Here is a 10340-nt window from a genome sequence, read left to right as displayed (position 1 = left end):
ATGGTACAAAGACCCTTGGAAATGCCTTTGGTGAAGAAAGAAGCACTTTGGGCAGAATGGGGTAGGAGCTGTCCCATCCTGGAGTGACTGAGGCCAGGACACCAAGTCCACTGCTGTCTGCAGCTTGGTTACTCATGTTTGCCTGCAGTTCAGGGATTTTCCCAGCTCTTCCACGTCAGGATGACCGCCAGGTGCGCTGGGACGCTGATTTGCCCTCATGCCATGAGCCTGTCCTCAAAAGCAGGCCAGCCAGACCTCTGGCCAATGGGATGAAGTTGCTGAGCAACACATGTAAATTTGATTGTGGGTCACCTTTAGTGAAGAATGTGGGCATCGCTTTGATCACACTGCTTAAAAAACAAAACAAAACACAACAACAACAACCAAGAACATACCCCGAAAGACAAAACAAGCAAATGCTGTGCGGAAGCAAAGAGAGAGAAACCAATTATACACTACTTCCCATCGGGAAGTTATGTTCGGCCACATCTTGGGAAGTGGGGGGTCTCAAAATGCATAGTGGTCGCACGGGTGGACAGATGTTTTCCTAATGAGAGCACCGCCTTCTCCTTTCTCTTGCCCAGCTTTTCTTGCTGAGTGTGACATCATATGGTACGGAATATCCCTTTGGTCGCTTCAGATCAGCTGCTCTGCCAAGGTCGCATCCCCAGCTCTTGCCTACCCCCTGCCTACTGGCCTTAGGGTGGCTTGGAGAGAGTTCTGATGGCATGTAAGCACTGCTCAGCAATAGACAAAACACTGGTGCCATATCAGTGCTGTTCTAGCTACAAGTGCAGAGCGCAACACTATATGGGCTGCTGTGGGGAAAGTTAACTCCTTCACAGCCAGACACCTTACACACAAACACATCTCTATCTCATCTTGCTTATTCCCCAACCTGCGTGCATCAGTATACAGGTCCTTAAAAGAAGCACCCCATCCTTTCCGGAAAGGATATGTGGGATTTCTTCGTAATGCTGCCTTGTAGGCACTTCCTTGCCTATATGCAAGTGCTTGAAGTGAGCTGCCTTAAGCCCCAGTTGGGTGATTTTCCTATCCCTCCCTCTCACATCCTGATCCCTCCCTGTCACATCACCATGGGCAAAGAGAGAAGCAACGCTCACAAGCTGCCACAAGGAAATCGCCAGCTGTCCTTTGGAAAAAACAAGTCACATTGGGCATGGTGGAGCCCTGGAAGAGCTGCCAAGAGCCTGCGACCTCAGAGGGTTCCAGTGTTCAGAAGGCAACAAGACAAGGCCCAGAACCCCTGGAGTTAAATGGGATATTTGGCCAGCTCAGAACAGAACCTCAGCCCAAAGGATCTCCAGAGGGTCCTTCAGAGCCCCAGTAATCCGGGGTGCGCTACATCACACGGGCCCCGGACCAGCCACACAAAGGTAATGCCTTGGGAGGCAGCAGCACGAGAATGTGTAAAAGCACCTGGTGTTTCAGGAAGGGTACAAAGCCGCTTGGAAACTCCCTTGGTGAGGAAAGCAGCACGTTGCGAGGAGTGAGACTAGGAGCTCTGCTATTCCTGCCATGCCTGAGGCCGAAAAACCATGTCCGCTGCTGTCCGCAGCTGGGTGACTCATGTTTGCCTGCAGTTCAGGGATTTTCCCAGCTCTTCCACATCAGGATGACTGTCAGGTGTGCTGGGAGGCAGATCCCAAGACACTTTGTACTTGGAACTCATGTAAGCGGCTGCTCCATCTCTGCTCCAGGAAAAAAAGAAATCAGGTTTTGGCTCCGTGCCGCAAGCCTCGCCTCAGAAGCAGGCCAGCCAGACCTCTGGCCAGTGGGACAAATGTGTTGAGCAAACCAGGTCAATTGGACATTGGTTCAGCTTCAGGGAAGGACGCGGGCATCTCTTGGATCACGTTCCTATGCCTTGCCCTGCTGCATTTCTGTGAAGGCACAGAGGAAGGTCTCACTGCTTCAGAACTTTCATGGAACTTTGTCTTTGGGCTCTGTCAGAGCATGACGAGTGTCAGCAATGACCTTGTTGTCCTCTCCTCTGCCTTCAGGAGACTTCCTCTACTTCACAACACTCCATCCTTACTGAAACATCTTGGAAACATGGGCCATGTCTCCCCCACGTGTCCTGTCTTGATCTTCTACCTGACCTTACTCCATAGTCTCCTGCGTGTCTGTGATGAACCACAGGGAGAAACGTCTCGCAGAATTAGCTCCAATCTCAGCACTGAATGCCCTTGTGCGGTGACCTCTCAAGTCCTCTGTGGCTGACTGTCACCGTGACTGGTGGCCATGCTCACCACAAAGTGGATGAGACTCCAAAGGACGTTTGTATGATGGAATCACACAATCCCGCACAGGGAGCCTAAGACCTCTGTCGTAATTGGCCTTAGGAGCCTGGGACACAGATACATCAGTTCAATGTCGGGTGGTATGAGGCAGGAACAAAAGCTGTCAGATGAAAGAAGCAAGCTCTTAACCACCAACAAGGCCTCTGAAGGAAGCAGCTATGAGGTGTTCTGATGCTTCATGAGCAAGGAATGTTTCTGTTCCCATGGGGCTCTGGGATGCAGCATAAAAGACCGTGCTGCTGCAGGCTCTGCATCCACTTCTCTTCTCTCTCCCTTTCCTTGAGGAACGAGGTAAGCCTGCGTTCACTCCAGCTCTCCCTGAGGGCCCCATTGCTTTCATGCTGGCGACTCAGTTTGGAACTTGGGCTGCCTCAGATTGGCACTGCAATACAGATGTTTCGGGCCTGTGACCTCTCTCCCTTTGGAAGGGGTGGATTTGGAGAGCTGGGGACTGTGGGGACCTCTCAAGCAGAGGGAGATTGATGGGGGTCAGCTGCAGGGATGTCTCTCTGCAAGAATTAGCACCTGAAAACAGACGGACTCTTACCAAATAGCCCTGTGCATCCTGTCCAATCTTCAATGCGGCGATTTCTGCTGTGGAGATGACAAAGGCTGATCTTGGGGTCTGTGTTCCCTCCCTGCTACTCTGTGTTTCAGCTTTGCCTCCCTCGACGAGAGATGTCTTGCTTCAGACCCTGTGTCCCATCCCCCTGCGGTGCCTCTGGCCCAACCCCACTTGCAAGCAGCTGCAATGAGCCGTGTGTCGCCCGGTGCGCTGACTCGACGGTTGTCATTGAGGCCTCCCCGGTCGTGGTGACCCTGCCGGGCCCCATCCTCACCTCTTTCCCTCAGAACACCGCCGTGGGATCCTCTCTGTCAGCTGCTGTTGGCAGCTCCCTCAGCACTGGGGGGGTTCCCATCTCTTCTGGGGGCTCCCTTGGTCTGGGGGGGTCAGGGCTGTGTCTGCCTTCCCCACTCTGCCGCTTCAACTGCTGAAGCGCGTGGATCATCCCATTTGGGGCAGACATCCCTGAGATGGACGGGCCATTCTCTCTGCCTCCCTGAACCCTGCAGACGTTCTTCTTGGTCTCTGTACTGTGCCACTGCCTTTCTACCTTCCCATTAAAGACCTTGTGCAGCATAGCTGGAGACTCGTGGTGGTCTGTTCTCTTCCTGCCTCCATTAGCTCCTCACGCCTCAAGGAAAGCGTTGCAAGGAAAGCTTACCTGTTTCTGCTGGAAAGAGAGGAGGGAGAACCTGCCTTCCCTCAGGGCAGCGAGTATGTCCCCAGGCAAGAGACGGACAAGATGTCCTGCAGAGACCCCGCCAAGCTCAACCGCTCTGTGATTCTGTTGTGAATGATGAAAGGGGAGGCTGCGAGAGCAGGGACTGCTTAGCCTGCAGAAGAGAAGGCTCAGCGGGCATCTTATCCATGTGTCTAAATACCTGGGGAGGGTAGGCTGGGCAGGCGGGATAAAGGAGAGAGAGGCAGCCTCTTCTCAGTGGTGTCCCCTCGTGGCGGCAAAACGCAGCGCACACCTGATTAAACCCACTAAATGCCACACACAGTAACTCTCTACTGCTGCAGGGAGGGTGGTCAAAGATGGTAATCAGGTGCTCATGGGTGTTGTGGAGTGCCCGTCTTTGGAGATAACCAACATGCCACTGGCCACGGATCTGCAAAGCCTCCTCTACTCCAGTGGGTGCCAGGGCTCTGTAAGCAAGAGGCACGGGCGGGGCGGTGTGGGGAGCGTGGAGCACAGGGCAGGAGGGTAACACAGAGGAGGAGGAGAGGCAAGCAGGAAGACTGAAGCGAAAGAATGCAACAGAGCTCCTAGGAAGGCACTGTTCTCCTGAGATGAAAGCACGGTGAGGAAAGGAGTCTGGGTGCCAAAAGCTGCAGAGGTCCCACTGAGATTTGAACTCAGATCGCTGGATTCAGAGTCCAGAGTGCTCACCATTACACCATGGGACCCTCTGGACACCTGCTGTGTCCCTGCTGTGAGCAAGTGATGGAGCATAGCACGAGGTTCAACAAAAGGAAGAGCTGCCAGGATGACACAACACACCTTCCTATGAATTGCACAACGCTGAATGCCTTCTTTCTCTGATGGCACTCAGGTGCCCTCTCTCCTGACATCCTAACTCTTTCCACTGGAAACACAGCAGGCAAAACCTGCCGTCTCCCGTGTCTGCGAGTCAATCCCCATGCTTGGTGCACTTCCACGGCTATACGGACGTCCCTGACCTCAGTCCACAGCAACTACCATAAACAGGTGCACAGCAGAAAGACAGGAAGCCTTCGAGAAATGAGTCTCCATCCTGGTGATCACAGGATGGACGTGAGCTTGGAGCCCTCGTACCGCTGGCAGGCACAAATGGCTTCTGCTGTTTGCTGTACTTCTGTGGAAGGGGAACGACGGGAATAGGCTGGGGCTCAGAGTGCAAAGAAACATGCCTGGAAAGGTGGCAGAGTGGTATCTCCTGAGTGCGGAGTGTGTATCTCACTTCCTTCTTCCCAGGAACATTGTTGCATCCACTTCCGGTTATATTCGGAAGGTCTAAAAAATGCCGGAGTCTCAGTATAGTATGGCAGTGGCTCTGCACGCAGCCTGGGGACACAGGGATGCCGACATGTGCAGTCCTGGCTACGATTGTGCAAAAGAGTATTTCAAACCCAACCTCAGAGGAAAGAACGCTGTGCTCTGAACACTGGTGTTGTACACACCAGCATACTCTTTGAAGCAACCCCACCTTTGACCAGCCAGCTCCACAGAGATGCCAAATACAGAGGATGAAGAAGAGAGTAAATTCAGTCAAGCTGGTGTGATTTCAGACAGCCAGACAGGCCTTTGAGCCATAAAGGACAGCCATCCACCTGCTGCAGCACCAAACTGCTTCAGCATTTCTCTGCAGCACCCTCGTCATGGGGGTGCTCGTCCCTGGGAGAGAAAGCAGGCAGCACCATGCTCTGGGGACGCAAGGAAGGCTGAATGCCCCAGGGCACATGGCACTCAAACGTCAGGACAGAAACGGGGTGGTTTTGGAGCACGACACACTGCTTCTGCAGCTTGGCTGAAGAAAAGCTGGGGTGCGTTGGCCGGGAATCGAACCCGGGTCAACTGCTTGGAAGGCAGCTATGCTCACCACTATACCACCAACGCATCTGTCTGCGTGCCTCCCTGGGGCTCCGGCAGCTCACCAACTCAATGGGCTCCTCCTTCCAGCCACCTGCCCATACCCTGCCTCAACCTGCTGGGGGGCCCCTGCCATTCTGTCTCATTCTCGAAGACAGGGATGAGGCACAGCTACCAGAAACACCTCTGTCTTCTCCGTCTTGTGCAACGCCCGTTGCTGCCTCCCTGGCTGCTGCTGCTGGCGCTGCTCTCCTTCGGGTCTGACGCGGGCTGCCCGTGCACGTGCTCTGCATGTGTAGGTGGGGGTGTGCAACCGTGACAGTGTCAGCATAGCTAGCAGAGCCGCCTGCGTATCCTGGGCAGAGTTGAGGGCTGAGGTATGTCTGCTGCTCCACAGCAGCCTGCCCTGCTGAGGGGCCCTTTTGGAGTGCTGACTGGCAAGAAAGCAAAGGAGAAGGGTGGAGAGCGAGAGAGACAGTGCAGAGGGAGTGCAACAGCCAAAGCCATGGCTGTCCTGAGAGAGGAAGGGCCGCAGTGGCACAAAAGCTTGACAGGAGCCTGCAACTAAAGGCTGTAGCAGAGGATGGTTTCGATCCATCGACCTCTGGGTTATGGGCCCAGCACGCTTCCGCTGCGCCACTCTGCTCCCCCCCAAGCCCCTCTCCCCCCACCTCACCCAGCCCTGCGTGGTGCGCCCTGAGCCAAACCCGCAGCAATGGGGCGCCTGCCTGCCTGCTTTGTAGGCTGCCCACAACCTGCTCTCCACACAGCTCACCAGGGCCGCCACCATGCCCGCAAATCACGCTGCCCCGTGATGGGGACTGCGCCCCCTGACACACAGCGCCCTGCCCCTGCCTGTGCTGCGCTCCCCTGCGGAGCATGGCTCCTCCGACTGCCTGACGCAGCCCAGCCCTCGCTGCTCCCTCACAGACACAGGGCTGTGCCCACCACCGGCCAGGGGCCTGCCAGGCACACAGGGAAAGCCCTCAGCCCCAGCCCTGAAGCGCAGGTAGAGCCTGTCATGGGGGACGAGGGACGAGGTGGCCATGCTCAGGCCTGCATGTTTCTGCCTCTGCCTGCTGCTTCCCTGGCCTGTCTACACGCCCCGGCACACAGCAGCCAGACACACGAGATAAAGCTCAAACACTACACACAGGGCTGGGCATAGAAGGAGCGCTGCTGGAGACTGCCTGCCTTCCGCAGTGGGGATAGCTCAGGGCAGAGCCTTTGAGCTGCCCCTTAGTCCTTTGCGGCTCTGTGACCGTCAGTGGGACAACTGCAGGGGACAAGCCAGGTACCGGTATGGGCCTTACACACATTCTCCTTCTCGGGGCTCTCTCCTTGCGATAATACCTCAGGGTATTAGCCCTTGTCCTATCCCTTCCCACTTCAGCAAACAAGGCCAGGCTACCAGCATCAGCCCCTCTTCCTCCCAGGGCCTTTGCTGCCGGAGCAGCTGGCCATGGGACCAAAAGAAGGCCTCTCTGAAGCCTCCTGCTCTTTTCTAGCACACGGGTCAGCACCTGAGACAGCAGGGAGTAGTCTGATGGATGCCACAGTCCCCACCACACGTCCTTTTGCACTTGCTCTTCTTCCTCAGAGGAGAAGCAGACAGGATAGACCGGTGCACCCCTCAGCATCTCAGCTTTATGCCAAATTTAGGAAAGACCCCTGGGAAAGGTTGTCCCTATGTGTGCAAGGGCTGGGGACGGAGAGGGGTCAGCCGTTAGAACCCCGTGGCCTTCAGGCAAGATCCACGAGGATCCACTGCTCTCAGAGCTAGGAAGTGTCTTCCCTTTAGGATGACGCCACTGTTCACAGAAGGACTTCTACAGCCCCTGGACATCAGTGGCCTTTTCTGTGCCCACTTCTTGCCTGACTGGTAAATGGGATCAGGATTACTTGCCCATTCAGGCAGTGTTGGGGTGGAGGCGAGGACAAGGACTCGCAGTGAGCAAGGGGGAGTTGCTGTGTTCTCTGGCAAGGCCCTGTGCAGCTGGAGGAACACGACTGTGCCTGGGGGCCTGCATCCCATGGCAGCTGCACGGTCACTGCAGGCAGACCAAAAGGGGACTGCATGCCGTAGTTGGCAGGATTCGAACCTGCGCGGGGAAACCCCAATGGATTTCTAGTCCATCGCCTTCACCACTCGGCCACAACTACCTGCTCCAGACAGCTCTGCTGGGATCATCAAGTGCCCTGTGCAATGATGACCAGCTCCCTGGCACTCTCAAGGACAGGCTGCACCCAAAGCCGGTGCACAGAGGACCTGCAACATCAGCCCAAAATGGCACCTGCTGACAGGCTTCCTGGCCCCTTGACTGGTGGAACCCCACGGATAAGGATGCACCTCCCAGCACCTTGGCCTCACACTGCCGTACGGCATATGGAATCGTATCTACACACTGAATCATTTCTGCTCACCTGCCATCTTTGCTGCTTCCATGGAAAAAGTGTGGAGACAACCTATGTAGAGACAACCACTGACAGCGGAAGCTGTGGGATGGGATATTAGTCATGGGATGCAGTCTCTCCCAAACTGATCCAATGTGGGCTTCCAACACAATGCGGTTCTTCAAGAACCACTCCAACATGGTCCTTACAACAGGATGCAGTCCTTCAGGAACAGACTCCTCCAGACTGCGTCCCCCACAGGCTGCAGCTCCCACCAGACATCCTGCTCCACCATGAGCTCCTCTCCTTGGATTGCAGTTCTGGCCCAGAGTCTGCTCCTCTGATGGCTAACAGTGGTCTGTAATGTCCTTCGGGCCATATCCACCTGCCCCACCATGGTCTTTTACATGGGCTGCAGGGGGAAAGCTTGCTCCTCCACTGTCCTCGACGCAGGCCACAGGACAACTTCTTCTCCAGACCTGGAGCATCTCCTTCCCATCCTTCTTCATTGTACTTGGTGTCTGCAGGGTTGCTTCTCTCTACTTTTCCTCATTCCTCTCTCCCAGATGCTGTTGCACAGCGTGGGTTTTTTTTTTCCCCCTTTCTTAAGTATGCTATCACAGAAGCACAACCAACATCGCTCATTGGCTCAGCTTTGGAGAGTGGTGGGTCCCTTTCTGAGATGCCTAAAACCGGCTATGCAGCAGCAATGGTGGGAAGATGGTGTTGGATTGTCAGTGTAGAGGTGGTGGTGTTTCTCTGCCATGAACTGTCACACAGTTTAGGAGTCAGTCCAACATAGCGTCACAGCATCCGGAGTCAACCCGACATTCCAGAGAAGCTTTGAAGTCGCAAGTCTAAGACAGAGTTGTGCTCCCCCTCTTCTGCTCCAAGGGCTGCAAATAAGCCTCATCCCTGTGACACTGGATCTCAGTCATTGCTCAGCACTCGGCCCATATCCTGTCATTTCTCGTTGACTCTCCAAGCGTTTTCCTGTGCACTGACACCGTGAGACTGTCTCAGGCTTCCCCCTAGGGCTCTATGTCGTAGAGCCCTCTGTAGCCAGCCGGCTGGGGCCCACATAGGGCAGAAGGAAGCACCCTTGCTCCCCCACAAATAGGCTATGAAACAGCCCTGTCAGCCAAGTGGTTGGTTTTGCATTTCCACAGGCTCTGGAGGGAAGGAGGGAGTCAGGGGAAGAGTACGCTTGTGCCTTGAGCCCCTTGGCAGGACGTTGAATGCGCAGAGCCAACGCTTGCTGGCACCTCCTTTGGTTGCTGCCGTGAAGGATTGCCTTGGCCTTAGGGAGAAGCGTTAGCAGTGTGCTGCCCCTGTGCCAGGGACTCTTCCTCCCTATGCTCCCACATACACAAAGGTGCTGCAGTGGCCTGGCAGCAGCCCATGTTGCACGGAGGGCAAGTGTGCACCCTGCAACCCTGCCTGGTGGAGGCTGAAGGAGGCAGGCTGGCTCTGGGAAGGTTCAGGGACGGGAGCAGGGCTGTGGACAGGAAGCAGGGCCAAACATTCAGGATGCAGTCTCCCTGGGAGGCATGGGTTCCATTCCGACTCCTGAGCAGCTTCTTTCTCCTGCCTTTTGCCCAACTCCAGGGGAGTATGCTCAGGTCAAGCCTTTCCTCCTGTACGTGCTCCTCTGAGGGCTGTGCTCTTGGGCTTCCGCACCTGAGGTGTCCCACCTCCTGGGGTAGGAGCTCATCTCAGAAAATGCCCTCACGCCTTTCATTGCCTGTGAAAATTCCTAATTAAGGTATGGGATCAAATGTTGTCCTTGTTTTTTCTCTTTTAATTTTTTTTTTTTATGGGTGGTGACGGTTATTCACAGGAGACAGGGCTGTTGTTTGAAGAGCTTTTCTGAGCCCTGTTCTTTCATCCGGGTGTGAAAGCCCACAGCTAATTCTAGGTTTGATCTCCATGAGCCAAGGGGTCTGAGCGTGCTAATTGGCACCACAGAGAACATGAGGGCTGGGTACGTGCACTGAACACCACCTGCCCTGGTTATCCTTGTGTACCAGAGACCAGAAAGCTCTCCTGGGCAGAAGTGCTGGAAGGGCAAGGGGAAGTGTGTCCCAGCACACCGTTTCCTGCCAATCCTGGAAGGAGGCTTCATGTTTAATTGTGGTATTTATTTCCCCTCCATCTCCAGGCCTTGAGATCTGCTCAACACTGCTGGCATCCTCTCTGTCACTTCCTTCCTGGTGGCCTGCTTGTGGGCCTGGGAAGGTCAGCTGGGAGAGCCCCTGGCTGGCAGTGAAGTCCAGCATGCCAGCCCCTTCCCAGGTGAAAGCGTTCCTCTTTGGTGGATTCGTGACTCTTACCTTATAAAAGCAGCTAACAGCTGAACCAGTCAGCAGGGGAAACTAAAGTACTGATAAAGTGCATCTAGGGCCAGGACTCACCTGAGAACTCCTTGAGGTGGGCAAGGTCTAGGAAGGGTGATGAGTCCCACCTGAGAAACCTCATCTAGGTG

At 55.1% G+C, this 10340-nt stretch overlaps 1 long non-coding RNA gene and 4 other non-coding genes across 5 annotated transcripts; 1 reads left to right on the top strand and 4 right to left on the bottom strand.

The window, feature by feature from the left end:
• Positions 1-2412: 2412 nt before the first annotated feature.
• Positions 2413-3467, top strand: LOC136791699 (uncharacterized). The gene is made up of 2 exons (XR_010834239.1): positions 2413-2615; positions 2982-3467. It is a non-coding gene; the product is annotated as an uncharacterized lncRNA (long non-coding RNA).
• A 760-nt stretch (positions 3468-4227) lies between these two features.
• On the bottom strand, positions 4228-4299 carry TRNAQ-CUG (transfer RNA glutamine (anticodon CUG)). Its single transcript has one exon. It is a non-coding gene; the product is annotated as a tRNA-Gln (tRNA).
• A 1117-nt stretch (positions 4300-5416) lies between these two features.
• On the bottom strand, positions 5417-5488 carry TRNAG-UCC (transfer RNA glycine (anticodon UCC)). The gene has a single exon. It is a non-coding gene; the product is annotated as a tRNA-Gly (tRNA).
• A 547-nt stretch (positions 5489-6035) lies between these two features.
• Positions 6036-6107, bottom strand: TRNAM-CAU (transfer RNA methionine (anticodon CAU)). The gene has a single exon. It is a non-coding gene; the product is annotated as a tRNA-Met (tRNA).
• Positions 6108-7542: 1435 nt separating this feature from the next.
• On the bottom strand, positions 7543-7624 carry TRNAS-AGA (transfer RNA serine (anticodon AGA)). Its single transcript has one exon. It is a non-coding gene; the product is annotated as a tRNA-Ser (tRNA).
• Between the last annotated feature and the right edge of the window lie 2716 nt (positions 7625-10340).

This window comes from Anser cygnoides, chromosome 11 (genome assembly GCF_040182565.1).
Source record: "Anser cygnoides isolate HZ-2024a breed goose chromosome 11, Taihu_goose_T2T_genome, whole genome shotgun sequence".
Taxonomy (NCBI): domain Eukaryota; kingdom Metazoa; phylum Chordata; class Aves; order Anseriformes; family Anatidae; genus Anser; species Anser cygnoides.
This window is presented reverse-complemented; position numbering and strand designations above follow the sequence as displayed.